At 26.2% G+C, this 25,255-nt stretch overlaps 1 protein-coding gene across 2 annotated transcripts in view; it reads right to left on the bottom strand.

The window, feature by feature from the left end:
* Window positions 1–25,255, bottom strand: part of LOC126554094 (homeobox protein Hox-A10-like) — a 109,088-nt gene that overhangs the window by 48,598 nt on the left and 35,235 nt on the right. For both annotated transcript variants that reach the window (XM_050209209.1, XM_050209204.1), the window contains one exon: window positions 5,245–5,383. The gene's annotated coding sequence lies outside the window, so the exon portion shown is untranslated. The remainder of the gene's footprint in view (window positions 1–5,244; window positions 5,384–25,255) is intronic.

Here is a 25,255-nt window from a genome sequence, read left to right as displayed (position 1 = left end):
TATATGATTTCTCGCCTGTTAATAGTGATGACGATCATTCCTACGACGAACGATGAGTTGGTTTATGAAGGTATATCGTGCCATAGTTTTATTATTACTAAACTTATCGATTTTAATGATAGTAAATAATTGGTAAAAATCGTTGTTTTTTATCCATTCGTATTTAATGTATTATCATATATCATTTATAACAGAGAAACTTTTTTTATCAAATCTGCCTATTTATTTTATTCCTATGTAACTATTTATGAGTAGAAAAAAATAAATATGTTAATTGGAAAAAAAAATTATAATTCTATTGATACATATATGTCTGTGTATTACACATGCACGGTGCGAACTGGCAATATTTAATAATTATAGCTCTGTATAAGAAATCATTATTATTGTTTTTATACAATAATTGAGTATAAAATAACACATAAAATATGATAATCACATCCATTATTTACGGATATTTTTATAATATAACTATAGGTAAAATATGTTAAGGTCGTCAAATAACTAAATTCATCATTGAATTCACCAGCCACATAATTATAATACATATTATAATGGATATACAGCATGATATGTCATTTTTTTTCGATTTACAGAGTTTATAGTAGCATATAGGTATCCCAATAAAATAATTATATCTCTTCACCTTACGTGATGATGTATGAACCACTATACCAATAAATAAAAAATATTTATAACTCATAAACACATAAACAATATAAAAAAATATAAGTGAATGTATAAACAATAGTTAAGAAAAAAAAATAATGGCTACTTATAATTACACGTACCTAGCTATATATACCTATTAAAATATATTATAACTTAATAGTAGGTATATTCTATAACACCTCTAAACTAGGTACTCTTCCTTATAAAATATATGAGTGTTACCACATTTAAATTGTATTCGTTCATATTTATACTAAATTTGTGTAATTTGTTTAGATTAATTTTTTATATGTATATTTATTATCAATTATTTAAAACACGTATCGAAATCGTTTACATACTATATGTATTTTTTTACAAACTATATGTAGTTAAATTTAAAGGTAGAAATTAATTATAGTTAAAACTTGAATTTATTTAACTTAGATTTACTCAGTTAATTTTAAAATAATTGGTACATTAAGATTATGTTTTTGCATTGTATTATAGATATTAGATATTAAGATATACCTAGATACGCATATCAATAAATTAATACGATATAAATGATTTTTTTGTTCGATAAGGCTGTATATAATGATTGATTTTAAAACGCACAGTTCATTAATTAATAAAAAAATTAGCAAAAACTTGTAAATTTGAAACCGCGTGCATTGTAGGCTATAGCTATTGAAAGAGTATATAATACCTATATCTATATTGTTGTATTGTACTTTATTATAACTAGTTTATATAATATTATACCAAAGTTTAAATATTTTTTATATACTTATAAAGTTATCTCATTTTAAAGAAAAAATATTAAAATATTAAAAAGCCTCTACAGTCAATATAATATTCTCTATTAACAATTTAAAACATTGATTTTTTATATTACACTTTGTAAGACTACAGATACGACATCATGCGGGTATGACGTCATCTTAACAAAATATTTAATTATTATTACATTACGAAATTTTTACAATTACTACATGTGTGACCTAGGTAGGAACTAAGAAAAAAATGAATCAATTATAAAGTTTCTTGTTTAATTGTTTAATTGAGTAATTTATTATTTTTCTATGTTAACCATAAATTTCAAGAGCTAAATAAAAACTATTTGTTGTATAATAAGTCTATAACTATTAACTGAATATTTTTAACAGTGAATTTACTTTACTTAGACGCTCAAATAATTTTTTCTATTAATTTACAAATTATCATTATTGGTTATATATTATATCGATGAAAACAAAATGTTACTAAATCATGTTTATTTTTATTTTTTAGACAAATATGGTTATAGTTTTTCAAATCAAATACTTGAAATCGAACAGCAATTTAATACATATATTACTTATAAATTATAAAATTGTTTACCAAACCTTGCATGGTGCAGTTTATTATTAAGCAACTTTATAATGTCGTAAATTTCATCGGGGAAAACGTGTTTATAATGACAAAAATACTCGCTGACAACTTAAAACTACGACGAGCCGTTTGATTCGGTTCCAAGTAATGTAAATTAAACTGAAGCACAAAACGTGCACATATATATAACGGAGATATTATATAATATGAAAAGTATTAGAATATTAGATGATGACAAGTTGGTGAGACATTGAATGGACGTTGTCCAACTACAGCAATAATACGATCGTCGATGTTTAAATAAATTAAGGGAAGAAAAATGAATATGTACAACGGAAGTACTGCCAGAAAAAAATAGTCTATACACTCTATATAGGTAAATCAAAGTATTATATGCAGGATTGTGTATAAATTTATACGTAGAAAAGGTATACCTATATATTATTATGTATTATAGTATATAATGTAATATATTATATTCATTGAAGCAGAAGAAAAATAACTTTAAAATCATTTTAATTATTAACTGTAGCTTTGATTTTAATGTTAGGTTGAAATAAAATAATATTACGAGTTAAAAAAACTAAAAAGACTATATAATATATATGTATATTATGTAGCATGTATTACATTAGAGATTTTAATTAAACAATTCGATAAATTCTATATAGTTTTATCGACCTCTAAATCTTTTTAAGTTTATAAATGATAAACTAACATACATATTATATATGTTTCAAAGTCAGGCATATCGTCAGTGTTTGAATAAGTCGTAGAAGGCGTTGACAGCGTCCAGTGGTATAAAATATATATAATATATGAGGGCGTAAAAAGGTGTTCGATACAATATTTGAGTCACGTATTTTCATGAAAAGGTGACGGTCAACGTGATTTTACGGCCTAAGTCGTCTCACGAGAACTCCCGCTCACATATAATATAATATATATATATTTATTCTTGGCGAGAGACTTTATTCTTGACGACTGAAAGCTTTTCGCTGTAGTTCGGAATAGTTATATATATATATATAAATGAGCTCGTGTTTGCGGGAGTATATCGTCTCACTCGAATACACTTGACACGTGTAAGCATATATATGTATATTACAGGGGTTAAAAAAGATGAAAACTTGCAATATATATATATATAAATTTTAAAACTTTTAAAATACAGTGCAAAATAATACGCGTATAATATTATGTAAGTGTAGATATACTCTCGCAGTCGTAATATATATGGGAATTTATTTTCCCATACGTAAAATTATGCAGTTTCCTCTGTATGTATGCTACGACTTTTTTATACTGGATACGCGTATATAGGGTTGGTTTTTACGTCATCCCCTCACCCTCGATTCGCGTGCACGTATATCGCGACGATAAAATATATCTCGCACGCGCCTCGAAATAATGCATCCCTGCGCTGCTACTATAATACATTTATAGGAGAGTATTATACGCTGCTGTAACGAGAGAGATATTTAGAAAAAAGCAAACACGCACACATATATATCCATTTATACAAAATATCATCCCCTCGCGACGGATGATCGTAAACACAGACGCCGGCCCTGGTGGTTTATAAGCGTGTAATACAATTTTTCCAGGATGATGGCACAAGTACCTACGTGTATATATACATATTATGTGTGTGTAAAAATCGACGACAACAACAACAATAATAATAATATATATATATACAAGTTTGAAATCTAGAGAGAGAGAGAGAGAGTGAGTGTAAGAGTGTGTGTGTTATGACATTTGGATTCGGGCCGCGTAAAAAAGCTAAAAGAGATTTTATGGCGTATCATATCATATATTATTATTATATACGTATATTGTATTTGTCTACGCGTATAGTACAGCAATATAATATAAATATATACGCATGAAGATACTGTTCGGTGTTTTTATCAATTTTTTATTGTGATTAAGGGACTGTGCATATATATATATAATATATATGTATGTTTTGCAAATATATACGTTTTTTGCCACTCAAACTCTACATAGAGTCGTGATATATAATATAATATTATATTAAATAACTCGTGTGTGTATAAATATAACATACTATACTTAATACACGGTGACGATATATTATAATATACCTACTATTATATTATATAGGTACGATCATGAGGTATATTCATTTTTTAATTTTAATATGCGATTGCAGATGCAAAAATTCATTGAATCTAATTTTACAAAATATTATATTATTATAGATAGAAAAAAGTATTTAATGCTTTATAACAAATTTTGTTTTTTATCGATTATAATCATAAATGTATAATATTTATCTTAATTTATTTCTTCACGGTAAAACTTTAAAAAAAAACGCGTGGGAGTCAAATCGTGCAGGGGTGTACAACATTATCAATGATAAAAGCCCCCGTTTAGGTGTAAAGTCTAAGACTGATTAGTTTTGAATACAAATTTTAATCGCTATTAGATGTGTAGGTCTATCATATAATGCATTTTTGTTTATTCAATATAATGTAAAATGAACCATACACAAACTAAGATTTTAGTCACGTTTGTAGATTTCGCGTTGTTAAAGTCACCGTTATTTAACTGACGTAACTAATTCGTTTTTACAATCTTTGATCATAAATAAAAACGTATATAAAATATATACTGTAAATATAAATAATAAATCTTAAGTTCATGCGCTTTTTTGGTTTTTCTTTTTCAATAGGTGGGTATATAATGGGTGCCTACTATAAATTATAACCAAAACGCACTTTTAACACGCCACAAAACGAATATCATTGTTATTGTACCTACTACCTACCTACCTATTTAATTAATTTGAAATTTTAATATTTTTTTGCCAGTGCGTGTTCATAACATTAAGTTAAAACTTTCACTTGAAAAGCGTAATTTTTTATTTGGCGATACATTTAATAAATTAATGTAATGGATCATACCTTTTATAATATTATTTTAATATAACGAGGATTTAAAATTTACAATGTGAACAATATTATTACATTACACCATTTATACGTATATTTTGTATTGATTGCGCCATCTATAAATATAATAAGAACGTTTTCACTTAAAAATAGTAATAATTTGTCCGACCTATCTACCTATACATGTATTTTCTACAAATAAATAATTTAAATAAGCAATTTAAAGACATGCATTAAAAAAAAAAAAAACTTTGAATAACCGATAATAAAACTTATAATATAATACTATGTAACTCACCAAAATTAGAATGACATTGTATTCGATCGAGCCTGTAATTCACCTATGTCGCCCTCTATGTTTCTCCAATGTCTTGAATGAATCTACACCCTTGTCGCGTGACGTCTAGACGCGAATATCAAAAGTGCACGGAATGTATCTGTAAACAATATACGACTTCATTGGTATACGGTAATAAATTGTGGAAAACGTAGTTTTATAATATTATATAAATCACAGTTTGTATTGTTAAACAGGCGTTCAATAGGCAACTTAAATAGCATAGGAAAAATATGAGAACGTCGATATAAAATAAAATAGTCAGATAGGATCATCATACATTTTCAGTTTTGATTAAGCGACAAAAAAATAAAATGATTGAGACAACCACATGTATTTTCGAGAAAAAAGAATGTTATTATATTGTGTTATTTGATACATACGTTGAAATTGTGTAGTAGAAAATAATATGTTTTCAAAAATGGATAAGGGGAAATGGATACTGTGAAATATTATAGAAATACCGTACCCATAGTGCCATCTGGTGAACTCTTTGTACAGATTTCTTTACCGACAACCGAGTCGTTCAAATTCGAAATCTGGTATGAATGTTGTTGTATATTAGGTATATAATGTATTTCACACTGAATTACCTCAAAACTTTATAGGTAGTTAACTATATCGAATCTTAAAATTAAAACGCTAAATTATTATTATATTTAACGTTAAAACTGTTGCGACCAAGTCTCTCCTGTTGTATATTTTTGTCATTTTAGTTAATTCGTATTTGTTCGTTAATGATTGGTAGCAGGTCAATTAGATTTAATTTTTGTTGTATAACATAATTATTAATAATTCGGGTTGGAAATATTATTTAGAATTAAATATTTTATTTTCCAAGCATATTATAATATACTGTTAGGTATAGCTATAAGTACATACCTTGCATTTTGCATTGTTCATCATAGTACATTAATTTATTCTCTTCGACATACTGAGGTATATTATAAAAAATTAAATGTAAATTAAACCAAACTTAGCGGAAGCAACTAATAATACGATCCATCGATTAATTTCGTTTATACATTTATAATCAGATTCAATTTTATTGTTTATGCCGTATCACAAAGTTTTGGCGGGTATAATAATTATAGTATCTACCTATCAAAGTTATAAACGGTATTTTTTTTAAATTTAATTTGTGTTGGCAATACGATAAACAAATAACCTTTAATCTATATAAAAATTATCTAATTTATTAAAATGGAACTATATAAAAAAAAAAATGTATAAGACACAGTCGTTTTTGTAAAAAGTGCTTTTTGCATTTATACATTTTCCTTTCTATCATTTACTTGGGAAATAGTATAGGTACAATTTGTATCAGAATCGTAAATTAATGATTTCATAAAACATTTTAGACAAAATATGTAACGCTAAAATGTATATGGATTTGTAAAAACTTTAAAACAATTATTCAGGTGCACATAATTTTTCATTCAGTGTTTTAATTGTGCAATCAACGATAATATATATTTACGCTCTGTCTACTCTGCACACACTTAAATAATAATTTACACAAGTAAAAATTGTTTTTATTATTGTTGTATAAATTGAACGACTCTTTGATGACTGCATTTGTTTACAGCTATTTTATTATAATCTACGGGCTGTGAACCAAATCGACAAAGATCTCTGATTATTGTAAAGGCCGCAGAAATTGTTTAATCGGTTATTGTTTATCTTTCGCATACAAGATTAGTTGCATAATATTATCGCAGTAAGTATAAATTGTTAAACCTATTATTTGTCAATATATGTATATATATATATACTTATATACTTACAATTCATCGGTAAATACTTCTGTATACACTCTTATATAGACTTACATTATTATAATATAATATAATGCGGATATATCTACACATTAAACGTTATCAAATAATATTAATACCTAACAACGCATTTCGAACAAATTCAATATCGGCCGCAGCATATATTATATGGGCGAATGACATGGAATTAAACAAAAATAAATTCATATTATATTTCAATGCTAACCTATAATAAAATATTCTTATGAATATTAGCTCTAAAAACTAGAAAATATCGGCTTGGTATTCAATTGATAATATATTAACGCGCGGAAATATTTTAACGACATAAAATAATATGGTCGATCTGCGCAAGGCTGTTGTAGATAGTGGGATAGCGAGACACCCAATTCCATGACTTTACGTGGACTGTTGCAACAACTCAGACGAAACCTATTATTACCTGTGTGGCTGTTTACGGCCATTGTTATATGTATGCATTATATTTATCTATATATACCTATAATATATTATATGTATGTGTGTATGTAGGTATATAAGTATAATATGTACATATATATAGGTATAATAAATTCATTCCGAACGATATAAATTGTAAAATAATCAATTCGTCTCGCTCATATCTAAACGATTTTTTTCTCCCTATAGCTCGACACCCCATCTCACATTCAACAACCACCATTTGCGGTAAACACCTATATATTTGATGTATAGGTATAGGTACCTAATATGTAATACGTAATTTCAGTAAAATGCAATTTATATTATATTTTTTTCCAACGTTCTCATACCTAATATTTTTTATCAAACGATAGAATCACGATATTTAGTATTAGTCAAGATAAATGCAACGAAAATTGAATTTGAAATATATATACAAATTCCATGACTTATATAGGAAAGTAACTTAAGTAGTTTTTAGTCTAAAATGTTTAAACCATCAGAAAGTCGATTATGTATTTTTTAAGTTAATGAACTGCGTAAAATAAATAAAAAAAAGTAAAAATGCAAAATAGTGAACCTTACAAATAAATAAAGTATATGTATTACCAAATTCAGTTTATTCATAAAATATTTCAAATATTTTGACAAACATTTGCTATGAGTTGATATATAAGTAACTTGAAATAATTTATCATTTGTTTATTCATTATTATTTTATAAATTCATATTTTCTATGGAATTAAAATATTATAATTTATGACAATAACTTTGAATATTTTAACTTAAACATTATAATTTATTATATATATTATGTATAGTGTTTTTTTTTTATTAAAGTTAATTTATATACCTAATTAGTATATCATACTAGTAACTAAATTCAAATAATGATATATATACAAGTAATATTAAACAAATATTTGATAAATTAAAACAAAAATTAACTTCGTAAAATATCGTAATATGTTAATAAATATTATAATTTATTATATGAGCTGTAATCTAGCTATTTTCTTATTATTTCAAATCATTTTTTAGTACAATCTCTGACATTTTTTTGAAGTTAAGTGACTAACTATTATAGTTAATATTAAATAAAATACCAAAATGCTTGTATACTACTATTATATAAAAATAATTAAGTGATTTTTAAGAAATTGAGAATTTTCAGAATCGTACCTACTACGTATGTCAATATAAATTCATCCAATGAAACAATTAAACTAAATATTTTGCATATGACGTTTTTAACATGATTTATGATATATTATTAACTAAAAATTCGATACAGTAATGATTTCTAAACAAAACGGTAAAATAATTAAAATAACCTCGATAACTAATATAAAAAATCTATTTGATAATCTAAAAAAAAAAACATTTGACCATACACAGAATAAATACAAACTCATATAATTGTTTAAGAATGAATAATATTAATAGGTTGGTAAAATAGAAAATTTTTTATAAGCCAGTAGGATTTTTACATATACACGCGGTACATCTATTATATATTTAGTGAATATACCTTCGTTCCAATAAAAATGATACAATTCATTGTATGTATAAGACATAAATATTAAATACTATGCAAATTGAAAATAATTAAAATAATAATTTTAATAGTTAAGAAATTGCCTATATAAAACGCCCAAAAAAGTCATACTGTTATACGCCTTACTATACATGCACGCAAAAATATAAAGACCTGTCAAATCGTCAATAAACAAGGCGCCCCCACCACCAAAATCGAATATTTTCGAAACAGTTTGTCACCTCATAATGGAACGATATGGAGTTAAATTCTTTGGGCATATCACATGATGTAGGTATAATATCTTTTGTCTCTTTTATTTACAATCTGAACGGGTATAATGGATATATGTATATAAACACCGGATGCCTAAATATAAAATATATATAACGTATAATATGTTATGTATATTATATATATATCCGTCTAGGTCACGATGCAGTGTTTCTTTTGAAGTCTACCGAGGGTGGGTATTTATTCGATATTTTATTGAACCGAACAGCAGAGTGTAAACACAAAACACTCGTACCATACGAGTATTATATAAGCATTTTTTTCCCCTTTTTTTTTTGCTGCTCTAGTTATATCGCTGCTATATCAGGGTCGTTTTCTGGCGGCTTGCAGTAGGTATGGATCAGAAAAATACTATGTCCAGTTGATGTGCATTTTATTACGTATATATTATTATATAGGTGCACGCGCCGATTACAAAATTTCGAAAACACAATGAAACGATGGTTAACCCTTTCGATTTTACGACTATTCACGTCTTCAAGGTCACACACATAACGAAAGTATTTCCCGAACGTAGTTAGTGATCTCAAATATCAAAATAATCGTAAGTACATATTATATTTTAGGTATAGCAACATAACCATTTCTAAACTTAAGACTAGCAAATCATTATCGAAAAATATCCTAAATCTGCTATCAATTATACGTGTGTACACAATTATTATTATACATTTATAATTTATACATGAGTCATGAATCATACAAAATGATTATAATTATTATTATAACCGTATGCGCGCTAAACTAGAAATCAATATATAAGGTATACAAAAAAAAAAAAAAACAAAGAACGTTAAGACTTGAGAATGAAAAAAGTTGCCATACATTTATAAAAGCGATAATATAAATGATACACAAAATTATTATTATGGGCTTATATTATAGCACTACTATTTATATTTTGGTTATAGTAGGTATTACAGAAAGATTTGAGGGTAAAATTAATACTAATTAATGTAATTATGTGATGTTACTTAACAATAATTAAAGACCAATGATCCTAATGTACCATCATGTACGGAATGCATATATTATAGAAAATGTTTTATGTAAAATGTAAATATACAGTACATATAGCCAAAATGAAATAAACAGTGGTTCATCGCATATTTTGTTCTCGTGTGCAAAATGCGAAGCTCAACTGATTCCCGAGCTTTCTAAAACTATTTATAATTATAATACTATATTTTATAACAATTACACTTTAAGAATATATTCTACATGAATTAGCTGTCTCAAAAGAATACGAAACAGTTTTTTTAATTTTTTCGTAATGATCTTATATTTTGTACAATAATATCGTAGAGTTGTGGGCTCTTTCTAGTATATTTTAATTTTAACCAAAATTATTGATTAGAAAAAAATGATAAAGATGAACAAACTATGCATTATGCAAGTAGGTAATAGGTATACCTAAAATGTTCGGTACATGCATCAATATTTTAGTTTAAAAATGTGTGTATACTACATTCAGTATAGAATACATGAGATGACAGGAATGATGAAATTCGCGATTCTTTACGAAGATATTATAATTATTGTTGTTTAACATACACGTATCTACACAAACACTCGTGATCGTCATATTTTAAAAGTTAAAAATAACTGATATTTTTTGTGAGAAGAAATATTATTAATTAATAATAAAAATTCATCATTTATCGATAAAATTACATATATAATACATATTATAAATGGTAGGAAAAAAATTTAGCAGGTTACATGATATATTACTATAAAGAGATAGGTACCTAATTATAATTTATTGTTATTATTGTACCTATACATATAATAATATCATACGCGAGTAAATCGTTGCACCTATCGCACTGCATATTCATACTTGGTTGAATCTAAACAGAATAATATAGTAGCCGGTATGAAATACATATAAAATACCAAGGAAGTAATATGCGTGTGTCGTGGCTTGGGCATTTCGGATACGCGTGCGGCGGAAGTCTTATTTACGTGTATGATGTATAACATAATTATTATAATATCATACCTTAATTTTTACCGTGACTGTGTGTATATAAGTATGTTAAAGACGGTCGCAGTGGTTGTATACATACACATTAGAATACATTATAATGTAAATATGATACACGTTTAGCAGTGTAATTATTGTGTACTGCGCAAAAAATTTGTAGTAGGTATAGGGAAGCAGCTCTAAGACAAACAGGAAATTAATTGTAAGCGTTGTGTAAATACGATAATTTATTTATTTAATAAATTAAAAATATTTTGTTTCAATGCGCTGATTTTAATTAGATTTGAAAAATGTTCTGACCACTATTATAATTAATACTAAAAAAATTACCAATTTTAATAGACTGTAAACGCGCAGATTTATTACTGTTTAAAACTTAAAATTACTTAAAGCCACTAATATTATTTAAAGAATTTTTTCTGCATTCCATATGTAAGTATGTATGTATAATGTATGTAAATATATAATTTTAATGGCATATTGCTTAATGTGAACGTACTGCTATCGCTCGTGTGAATTTGTAAATTGTATAGACGCATTATTAGGTAATAATAATATAGTTTATATACTTATATGTTTAGGCAGGGATAAATATAGCGTATTCAAAGCGCTAATATTTATGTAAAATATACATATTATACGCATTAGAAATCCAAGTGTTTTTGAAGCTTTATTTTACATGCATAATCCACATGATTATATGATCGGAAAATAATAAATTAGAAGTGAAAATGAGCGTGTATCGATTCCGCCGGCTACTGTTTATAGGTACCTATAATATCTATACATATTGATTCCGCCGCGGGCTACTGTTTATAATGTTTACATATTGCTTCCGCCGGATATTAATTCCGCCGGCTACTGTTTATTATAGGTATAATATCTACATAATGATTCCGCTGGCTACTGTTTATAATATTTACATATCGATTCCGCCGGTTACTGTTTAAGCCTCCCTTGTAAATGTGTTATAAAAAATACAGTCCTATATATTATACTATATAATATATAATAATATATATTAATAAAATGTATAAAACGATAATAATTGTATAATAATTCAAAACTAAAATGTATAGTCTAATTAATACGTGTATTTGAATATTTTATAAAATTTAGGTACAGTCTAAATTGTATAAAATAGTAAAAAATAAAACGAGCCGTAATATATTTTATTTTATTCCGTACGTATTGCTATAACTCATTACGATACATATAAATGTCAATGATAATTCTGACTGAAATCATCTTATCTTTAAGATATGATATGTCTTAATATCTAAAAGACCTATATTTATGTATTTTATATTTTTTAAATGTGGACTTTCCAATCTTTCCATGTTACTTCTCGCCTAGTTACTAATAATCAGTATCGATCTAGTCAACAAAATTGCTCCATCACGTGTATAGTGTCGCACCCTCGTATTATTTTATTTATTGAAGAGTATTATTTATAATTTTAAATTATAATGAACTTTACTGTAGTTTCTAGTGAAAGAAAAAAGATTTAATTTTATATTGAAACTATAGCTGTCCCAATACAGCGTTGCCCGTGTATTAATTTCTTTTTTGGCATTTTCATAAGCCATGTGTAAGTGTTTACTGTAATATTAAAAATATGAAGTATCTATGTTGAAATTCGAAAGTGTGTACCTATTATAATTATAAAATACTTAGGTATTACTCGGTCAATTTATACGAATTATAAAATAAAAATGAATAAATATCTGTGATTAATATGGTTTTTAGACTTTATATGTGTTTAGGTCTTAATTCCAAATACATTATAAACACTTGGCATTATATTGTTACTATATAGTTACTATATAGTTACTATAGCTACTATAGCTACTATATATATAGCTATATTAAATCTATACAAACTTTAAAAAAAAACCTTTTACTCCCTTAAAAGTCGAATTTTGAAAAGGTCTTTCTTAGTGCTCCCCTACATTGCTTAAGAAACCTCTGTACAAAATTTCAAAATTTCTCTAGACCCAGTCTGGGCATTAATAAGTAAAAAGGGGTAATCTCTTATATTATGTATATAGAAGATTATAAATATTATAAAAAATACTATGTCAAATATTTAGATGCTTTTAAATGACAGTGTATAAATAAAAAGTATACTACAAAAATTAATGTCAATCAATTAACAAATCAAATATTGAAAGATGAAAGTATTCATAATGTCAACCATTGCGAAGAAACTAGTAACAATATTAAAAAAAAAATAATTTTCAAATGGACTTAAATCGAAGTTGGAAAACGAATTAGAAAGGCCTTCAAAAGTTAATAATAGAGGCATCCAGAAGAGACGCCAACTTCTACAAGTACACTGTACAGATATTAATAATATTTATCAATATGTTCATACCGTAAAATTAAAATAGTTCAAGATGAAAACTGTATTCTTGTTGTTGATTCAGATAACAAAATTATTTGTTTTTCAACAAAATCTAACCTAAAATTATTATTTTCAGACAAAATATTTGTGGATGGTACTTTTACATACTGTTGATAATTATATTGACGAAGGAGTAAAATTCAATCCACGCATTTGGGCATCAAGGGAAATAACACCGGGACGTACTACTAATAACTGTGAGTCTTTCCACTCAAAATTAAATTTACAATTATTCAAAAAAGCTCATTCCAACATTTTCATATTTACCTATGCTTTAAATACAAAAATACAAACTGATACTTACATACATAATATAAATGGAATAAATATCAATACAATCTCAGTAAAAAAGTGTATTTAAAAAAAAAAGGATTAAAAATGTATTAAATGATTAAAACGATAATGAAATTTCACTTATTTAAAACATGTGTTCAAATATTACCAAAAATATAGTTATATATTTTATATTCATCAAATTATACAATATACATTTTAATATTTTATAATATATTCACATACGCGTATTAATTAGAATATACCTATACATTTTAGTTTTGAATTATACAATTATTATTATTTTATTTTTATTATATACTATATGTTTTAAGATACATATACAAGGGAGGGGGGATAAATAATGTCTAGCGGAATCGATGTGTAAATATTATAAACAGTAGCCGGCGGAATTGTTAGCTGGCGGAATCGATGTGTAGATATTTTAATTAGTAGCCGGCGGAATCGAGACAAACTTTTTTCCTAAACAGGTAGTTTTGGCGGAATCAATAATTTCCCGTGAAAATGTATTAAAAAAAATCTTTTATAACTTCAAAAATAATTTTAAGCCTCCAAAAAAAGAAGAAATTTATAACACGAAAACGTTTAATAACATTTTCAATATACCTACATACTTAACCTAACCTACGTTAAATATCTCTAAAACCATAATAAATGATGACGATTAGTAGTGCAATAATTTAGTAATTTTAATGAATGTTGTAGCAATCATAATACAATCGAGTCTCGATAACTTGAAAACGTCGATAACTCAAAAATACATAAGTTGAATTAATTATTAGCTCCCTTAAGACTCGACTGTATATCATACAAAATACATATCTATGCAATACAATAAGTCACATAACTTACTATAATGTTGTTTGTTGAGCACCTATAATAATATATAGATTAAGATATATTAAAATTATTTAAGGTTTGTACGAATTTCTGATGCCTATAGTAATTTATTTAAATCTATACGAAGAAAACAATAATAATTATATGGTGAAATATTATAAATCATTGTTATTGTAAAATATAATCAAGTATAAAATTTAAAATAATATAATATGCGATTACGTAGTTCTTAAATTTATTTATACACCTACCAATCTATCTAAATAAACATTTTGGATTTTTTGTTGAACACTTTTTATATAATTATTACATTTAGGTCCTATACAATTTAATAGCCATAGTAAAAATATAATAGTTTAATTAAATTGTATAATGTTTTTTTATATATAGCTGATTACTTATGTGTTATTTCAATTAAGAGATTAATGATAAACGATTTTATTAATACATAATATATTATGTACTATTGTATTTATATAGCTCATTTTAATTATTATGATTGTCTTAATCAAATTGAAATTATTATGGATTTATGTATCAAGAAAAAATACAATTGTACTAATTTAATGTTAGGTAGTAATAATCATTATTTAAATTTTTTTAAATATATATCTATAATATTACGTTCATAATTTATACGTGAAGAACATTCATTATTGTCCATATAATATGGATTGATGTATCGAATCAAGTTCCCAAGAATTTAAACAACACTTCTCAAAATCAAAAACTATCATAATATATAATATGATGGTTATTATATATACATAATATAAGAGGGTGATCAACTGATGCGTAAGAAACTTTTATATTACAATAATTGTACCTAAACTAAGTTGCCAGAGTTGAATTGAATATAAAACAAAATACATTTAACATATGTAGTATTCAAATCCAATAAAATTTCGTATAATAATATTATTTAACTGCGGTTTTACGTAGGTACCAATATATTATACTCGTACATTTCTTATAAGTGGATGGCAAATCTAAAATTTTACATATCAACAATTGGAATTATATAAGTAAATGCTAGTCACTTTTTTGAATTAGTCATTTTATTAATATATTTTCTATGTATTAATAGAAACGCGTGTGAACAAAACAAAAATCCATTTGTACAACTTATATAATTATAAATGATATGAGTATATATACTACATTTATACCATATAGTAAGGTTTACAAAATTTGGAATAGTAAAACGTGATTTATGCGTCAATAAAGTAATAAAAGAATCGAAGTCGTTAAATAAAAGTTAGAACTCATGAAACACAACTCATATACTTACGCATCTTAAATAATGCTGCAATAAAACAATATATATATATACAATAAATATATTATGTACTATATGTAGAACATACATTTTATAAATTATAAACAATTTATAATAAGCATATACCTATTATACAGCAATTAATATCGATGGTTTGTTGACTGTTTGTATATTAGTATATTATATCATAATGGCATAATACTATAATATTGTTTATATTTTTGAAAATGCATTTTAAACAATCAACATAATATGTAAACGGGTACAGTATATTATATTGTAAACAACGTAATTTCAAATGTATACAAAGCTATGTGTACCATGTGTGTATGTGTGTGTGTGAGTGTGAGTATTAGTGCCTCTGTTTTATGTAAAAAAACACTGAGCAATATTTTTGAAAATTAAAATGTGGCCAAAATATTTTCTAATGTTCTCTGTCTTCACAGAGAGGAGGAGGAAAATGCAATGTGCTTTGCAAAAGTCAAAAGTTAAAACGAAACAAAATAAAAGAACCAATCATTTGTACATTAAAACGCGAATAGCTAGACGATACCGCAACTACAGAATACAGATACGTATATCAGTATCGTATCGCATAGTAATATTTAATACTTACAAGCAGTATTATTACATAATGCGTGAAATCGATTTTTCCGATTAAAAATTCCTCGCGAAGATTTATGACCACATCTCGGATATCTCGTGTGACGTAAAATTATATTTGTCACCGGTATACGAGTAAGTATATAGCTATATATGCGTTTTACGACGTTAGATATTTTTCACGTACACGCGTGACATTATATAATATATTATACAGTACTTGACCCCGTAGGCGCGGGAGCGAGCGTGTGTTTGACCTATAATAAGGATCTAATACGATGAATACAATAATAATACATAAATATTACAACGATATGCCGTCTGCGGCCGAGGAACGCATCGTCAGGACTAAAAGCGATTTTCCAACTCTTCGCGTAAGTGCCTCCACGTTATTATTAAATAACTTATATTATTATTATCGTATCTATCGTCGTAAACAACGAGCGAACGAATTCGACCGATATATATGTATTATATATTCAGGTTTAGGAGGTATATGTATATGGTACGTATATTATGCAAATGAGACTCTCGACTCGTGCCCGTCAGCGTGCCCACGAAAAGTATTCGCGTGTGTGTTATAATTTACGGTTACCCGTTCGATAATAATACATAAAAAACGCACGCCGGCGTGCGGTGCGGTGCATGTGCGGTCGTTAAAAAAAAGACGAAAAAATAACGCACGAAGGGAAAACTAATGTTCTTTGTTTCGACCGGTTGACAAGTTGACAGGTTGTTAAGATTCCGTGTGTGCGCCGCCATGTTTTATTTTTTTGGTTTTTATTTTATATACGTTTTTTTCTTCATTCGTTCTGCTCGTTTCCACTTTGCGGTCTTTCAATAGACGTGACCGGTTTCGTATATCAGAACCAAGATATACCAGCCATAGATATAAATATATCGTATTCGTTTCGTTTTCCCATTAGGTACAAGCGGTGTTTCTTTTCCTCTCTCTCTCTCTATATATAATATAATATATTATATCCCTCCACTGAAATACAATATTTTATATGCGTACATGGCACATATATTATTACGCGTGTGTATAGGTATATACAATCGAGTTAATATATATAAACACGCCCTCGAGAGATTTTTTTAAACATTTTTTTTTTCGTTTTGAGATAAATCCAATATAATATATAATGTTATAGGTATACACAGCACATTCCCATGTGCAGCTTACATTTGGACCGCCTACCACGCGTTGTGGCGAACGACCGAAATTCGTATAATAAATACATTACACAAACTAATTCAAATTATAATATATTATAATATTATATTACGAATCATATACATCTATTATACGATTTTTAAAACAATTTTACCTTATATAGTCTAGCATGTATACTCACTATAATATTATTATACACATAATGCGTATTGCGCTGGAACGGAAATTATAATAATATCAAATATGTAGGAACTATACTAATTAAAAATAATCACTATTATTAACCGCATAAATATTAGAGATTTTTTTTTAATCTTAATAACGTACTATATAATATGAAATAAAGTTACAATTTCTTTAGGCTTAAAGCATAGGTACAAGTAATTCAGTTTGTGTAATTAATTTTATAATACAAAATAATACTTTTTTAAAATTTAAATTGCATTTGAATTGACAAATAGTAGATGGGTATATTATGATATTATAGTCAAATCGATTCGAGTTCTATAAATGAATAAAATACCAACGTTTAAAATTATTTTATAAACATTAAAATATTACACATAGTATAAGAATTTGAAATTTGATTATTATGTGTAACAATTAGACAGAAAGTTGTACCTAGGTAGGTATATAACTATAAAATGTATTATTCTATTTTTTAAGTAACATTGCAATATTTATTACATATACACATATATATATATATTAAATTTAATATTCTATTGAAGTCTACATAGAACAAAACTAAAATAAAAAATATAATATCTTTTTAAATCGATTATCAAAGAGTTGGTTCTACATACATCACGACTACATTATGTGTATAATATTTGTATGTATAAGCTGTATACTTTATCTACCTACAAAATATATAGTATACGCCCGCGGTGCACGTATTATTTTGAATTGAAAACACTATAATGAATTATAATCTTATTATTTTTATAAGTTGATTCAATATACCTATTCTTCTTACTACAATGCACAGCAGCATCATTCTCAGAATAATACACTACATATTTATAAATACAGATTAGTAGAGGTGCGGTGGTCGAATAGTGAAATCCACGAATTAATATTTAATAATTATGAGGTTGAATCACTTATATATGCATATCTAACATAGTTTGCAGAATGTGATTTATTATAAATATCTATATATATGCGTGCGTGAATACATTAAGATATTATAATATTATGCTATATCATGGGTCCATGTCATTCCTCATTTTCACGAAGGTAATTTATTGTATACAGATCGCATAGGTGCAGCTAATTGTAAGTTAGTATAATATACCTACATTTGTATAGCTATTGTGATGGTGCAAAGTTTAAGATATAATACAAAATATAAAATCAAGCCCATTGCCTTTGACGGATAATCGTTACCGACGAGAAGAATGGAATATAAAACTGATCTTTAATCACCACACGTAATTCCTTAGGGTCGCTATGTAGAGAATAATAAAAAACGCGGTTATTCCTTAAACAAATGTATCCATAACGACTACAGCTACGATGAAGTTGTCATGGCAAACGTAATATATATGTATATATATTTGAATATAAGACTTAAAAGTTCAAAGCGATGTATAATGCAAAAATACATAAATTCAAATTATTAAACAATAATAACACAGGTAAGTAATTAACAAAGGAGCATGAAGAATTATATTACACCTATAGGTACGCTCAATCATTGCAACTATAAATGAACTATTATAATAAAGGAATCTGTTTAATGTAATAAAATTATATGATCAACCGCAGCAATCCTCTATAATATCTACGAATAGGTATATAGCGTCACCTAATTTATACGATGCGCCGTCAGAATGATATATATCGTATAATAATATGATATACCTAATCGGAAACCTATATAACATATACATTTTATCCGTTTTTATGGAAAAAATGATCAACGAATATTTTAAAAATGTACACATTTATTTCATTTTTTAATTTCTGTAGATATTGTCTTGATTCAATATAATATTCGTATGTAAATTATATACACGTATTTATACTTAATTAACTGCATAAAGATGCATATTTATAGATGGTATCAAATTATATATTTTTATTTATATAGCGGTCAAACACAAGCTAATCATTTTTCATACTGTTGGGTACTATATTTCACATTTTTATCCATAAGACCATGCGAAAATCGAATTTATATAATATGAATGGACTGTCATAATAATTAACTTTAACCACCAGCTATATGTATGTATATAGATATAGATATTACAAAACAAGAACACTAAAAAACATTACGTGTTTTATTGCGTATTTGAAATGGTATAATAAATATTAAACGATGTACAGTTATTGCCCATTAGTCTATTTATTACTAATAATTAATACTATACAAATACTAATAAATAGTAAAAGAAAAATCTCTTAAACGGTTCGTTAACGGGTTCATTCAATGAATTTTAAACGATATAATAGTATTATTATTAATATTATATATACAAACAATTATATAGTAAATAACTGTGTTTTATTATTATTATTATTATTTTTTTTTATTAAACACTTAGAAACACATTAAAAATGTTTATTCGTTTTAAAATTTGTATAGAATAAAGTACTAACACGTGTGATATAATATATTTATCGGTTTGGGGAGCTAGCTGATACGATGATGCTCGATTATTAGCAAGCGTTTTGCGTAGTAATATTATATACAATACTATATTATCATCCTTTCGAAAAGAACATTTCTAAAGCAGCAAATTATTTTAAAAGTTTTTTACATTTTTATACACACAAACAAATAAAAATACGTATGGTATTGTTTTTGAAATTTTATTAGCAAGCTAAACTATAAAATATATATCAGTCATTCAACAAAGATTTTTATTTATTTTTTATAAATATCATCAAACGTAAACAATAGACGTTACAACAATAATGACCGCTTTTATTTACCCATTTTAATTTTATGTCAAATATAATATATTTTGTGCAACAGATTTTTAAAATCTAGTATATTATATATTTCATATTTTTAATTTTCGAAGCGTTAATAAATTTAATGATAATATGTATGGTTTTAAATGCTATATTATATATATAATATACTATTATTATGGTGTGTAGTTATATAAATATTTCTGTTAGTCTTTAAAAATATAATAAATATTTCTCAATATTGTAGACAAATAAAATTTACATAATAAAATTCAGTAGCATAATTAGGTACATAATATATTAATTAAAAGAGATACGCATTTTTTACAGCACTGTTATTAGATTATGCCAATGTTAAAATTTATTTTTATTAATTTATTGTTGATAAAATAGGTACTTATAAATTGTTCATTGTTTTTAAATATTTTCCTTAAGATTTTTAGTACGCTATAATGCTAATTCATGTCTCGTGATATTTCTTTAAATGTTTATAATAATTTAGGTGCTAACATATATTATTATCTACTCCCATGTGCGGTTTCATGGGGGGTTTTAGCCTCTACTAATATACCTTTAGACGTGTTATATAATATATATTTATATACTATAATTAATATACATAAGCGTATGTATTTTTTTTACAAAAATGATATATTTTGTTATTTTGTAATACAAATTAGCTCCCTCCCCATTTCATATTTCTAGATCCACCCTTATATTTATTCCCTGAAGGTAAACCACTAATAAGTATGTGTGTATGTAAATATACAGTTTTAATGGCGTATTGCTTAATATGAACGTATACTGCTATCGCTCGAGTGAATTTAATTTATTTAATAAGATTTATATCGAATGAAATAAATATGTATACACGCATTATTATGTAATTATAATATAGTTTATATACTTATATGTTTAGGCAGGGATAAATATAGCGTATTCAAAGCGCTAATATTTATGTAAAATATATATATTATACGCATTAGAAATCCAAATGTTTTTGAAGCTTTATTTTACATGCATAATCCACATGATTATATGATCGGAAAATAATAAATTAGAAGTGAAAATGAGCGTGTATCGGTTCCGCCGTCTACTGTTTATAGGTATAATATCTATACATATTGATTCCGCCGCAGGCTACTGTTTATAATGTTTACATATTGATTCCGCCGGATATTAATTCCGCCGGCTACTGTTCATTGTAGGTATAATATCTACACAATGATTCCGCTGGCTACTGTTTATAATATTTACATATCGATTCCGCCGGTTACTGTTTAAGCCTCCCTTGTAAATGTGTTTTAAAAAATACAGTCCTATATATTATATACTATATATAATATATAATAATATATATTAATAAAATGTATAAAACGATAATAATTGTATAATAATTCAAAACTTAAATGTATAGTCTAATTAATACGTGTATTTGAATATTTTATAAAATGTAGGTACAGTCTAAATTGTATAAAATAGTAAAAAATAAAACGAGCAGTAATATATTTTATTTTATTCCGTACGTATTGCTATAACTTATTACGCTACATATATACCTAAATGTCAATGATGATTCTGACTGAATAGCATACAGATATTATAATTAATTTTTTATAATATTTTGTTTGTATATTTTTTATAAATTTCTGTAATCTGTATATTATTACATAGCCACAGCGACTATTATTTCAAGTAATATAAGAAATTTGCATTCAATAAAATTATATATTTACATAAAAAATCCACGGACTCTAATATATTTGTATATAATATAAACGTCTTTCGTTATGTAAATAACGCGTGTTTATCGTCTAACGTTAATTTTTTTCTCATTATCGCCGCCACCGTCGGAAGGATTTAGATTGCAGACTCGTGTGTGGCGAAGGAGCGATTATCCCGAGTCGCCCCTGCCACACGCGCAGCATATAGCGACGCGCGACGGTATGCGAGAGCATGATGGTTTTTATGGCCGCCAGTGTTATACAAATGGCCTCCATAAAGGACGATCCTTAAGGGGTGTGTGACGCGTACACACACACACACACACACACACACATCATTATATATATATATATATATACAAGTATAACAATATGATATGACCTCCAACGCCGAGTGTTTAAGGAAGCCCTGCTATAGCTATTGCTTCCGTGTACCTATAAAGTACTCGTCTGCAGTGTATAATATAATATAAATTGTTAAATACACGTGTGCTTATGTATATATTTAACCAAAGGACCCCCGCAATGATGGGGGTGATCGCGCCGTGACAAAAATACTTGTCCTTGCATCAGACCTTGAAAACGGACAATGTATTGTAGTGATGGTAAATTTAAATGAAAAAAAAGGTATCTACAACGTTTATTCTATTGACTCTCGTAAAAGAACGTAACCATATGCATACATATACATATAATATTATATATTATATATACATGCCCAATTCGCGCGATCACAATAATATTAGGTATAAGACGTCGACACTAGTCAGTTCGCTGTTGTCGTAAGTGCGCGGTTCGTGTGACGGAGAGTCTTTATAGGTAAGTACCCATAGAAGATTTTTTGGTTCTTGTGGACGGGTAAAATATGTACTTACATAAAAAGTTTTAATCTTAATGATTGAAAACACATATTTTTTTAATAGATTATGGTTATTATATTTTGGGTAGAATATATTATCCTGGTATATATAACCTATACTGCTGTTTATATATAATATATAATTGTATTTAACTATAATTATATATTATTGTATAAACAATATGTATTGACAATAAACATATACAAGGCATATAATATAGTTATTACTTATTATAATAAAAATTCACTTATAATATTCATATCATTTACATGTATGACTAGATACTAATCATCGAGGTAATTGTAAACATTTCAAATTAATTCAAACACGAATTCAAAATTATTTCAACATGTAATGAGATTATGATGTTTACGTTAGACACAAATATAAATAGATATTATTTCATAAAAAATTAACAATCTTTACAGTTTTTGAGGTTCAAGTAATTTTTATTTATGAACAGCGATAGATTAACTAGAAAAAAATATTACACCACTGCAGTATTTTGCAGAGAAGATATTTTAGTATAAAAACTTAAAGGGTTCGAATTTTTCATTATAAATAGCCGTGTAGGTATAATATATATATATATATATGCAATATGCATATATCATAATAAGGGTACATCATTTTTGATGAGCTACACGGTATAATTAAGAGAACGCTAAACTTGAATGTGTTGTCTCCGTATTGCATATAGCCTACATAGGTACAACATAGCAAATTTTCATGTATCAGAATCAATTTTATGCTGTTAGCTTTAATATAGAGTACGTTTAGTGCATACTTATTATCAAACTTAAAGGCAAGAATATTATCTAAGCCGTCTCATAGCCTTTTATTGGTATTTTAATTTTTAAGTAAGTTATATAGTTTAGTAAAATATATAAACTTTTAAATGCTTGTAACTCATTTAAAAATTAAAATATTAATAAACGCCTATAAGTTAACCTAGATAATATTCTTACCTTTAAGTTTGAAAATAAATAAGCACTAAACTTACTCTATTATTAAGCTAACAGCATAAAATTGATTCTGCTGAACGAAAATTTGGTATGTCATAAGACGTAGACAACACATAGGCAGGTATGGTGACCTCTTTAAGACACAAAATATCAATCCTCACTTCTTTAAACTCTATATAGCTAATCAAAACTTTATTTAATGGTACCTATATAATATATATAGGTGCTTCTAAAGTTAGGTAGGTACTAACTAACTAAATATTATTATAAGTTAGGTATACTGACTACTACATATTTAATTCAATTTGTATAATATTCTGCTTAAAAATATTAGATTACAATTTTAAATAACAACATTTAGAAAATATATAGCGATTATTAACATTTTAATAAAAGAATTGTTTTCTATACAATAGTTCTCTAGAGATATTATACTTTATGTAGGTAATAATATGTTAAATATCTACCAATACTCAGGGTCAATAAGTTATAGATTATAATATAATCTAAATATACGTTAGGTCTATATTCCTAGTTAAATTTATTTATTATAATACAATTATGAATTTATATTTTACTATACTGTGATGATAAAACAAAAATGTAATAAGTAGATATTTTAATTTTGTAAAAAATGTAACTCGTTTAAGACAGAATTGAATAAAAAAAAAAAAATAAAATCAATTTTTTAAATATATATCTCTCCAAATCTGTCCAAATAAAACTCTAATTTAGCAACAGTTACAATATCCGAGAACAAGTAATAATAGAAAACCCAAAAAAAATATAATTAAAAATAGATAAATAAAAAAAACAATATAATATATATATATATATATCGATAATAATACATAT

The sequence above is a fragment of the Aphis gossypii genome, chromosome 1 (assembly GCF_020184175.1).
Source record: "Aphis gossypii isolate Hap1 chromosome 1, ASM2018417v2, whole genome shotgun sequence".
NCBI classification, from domain to species: domain Eukaryota; kingdom Metazoa; phylum Arthropoda; class Insecta; order Hemiptera; family Aphididae; genus Aphis; species Aphis gossypii.
Note: the sequence above shows the minus strand (reverse complement) of the source record. Positions and strands in the feature narration are given on the sequence as shown.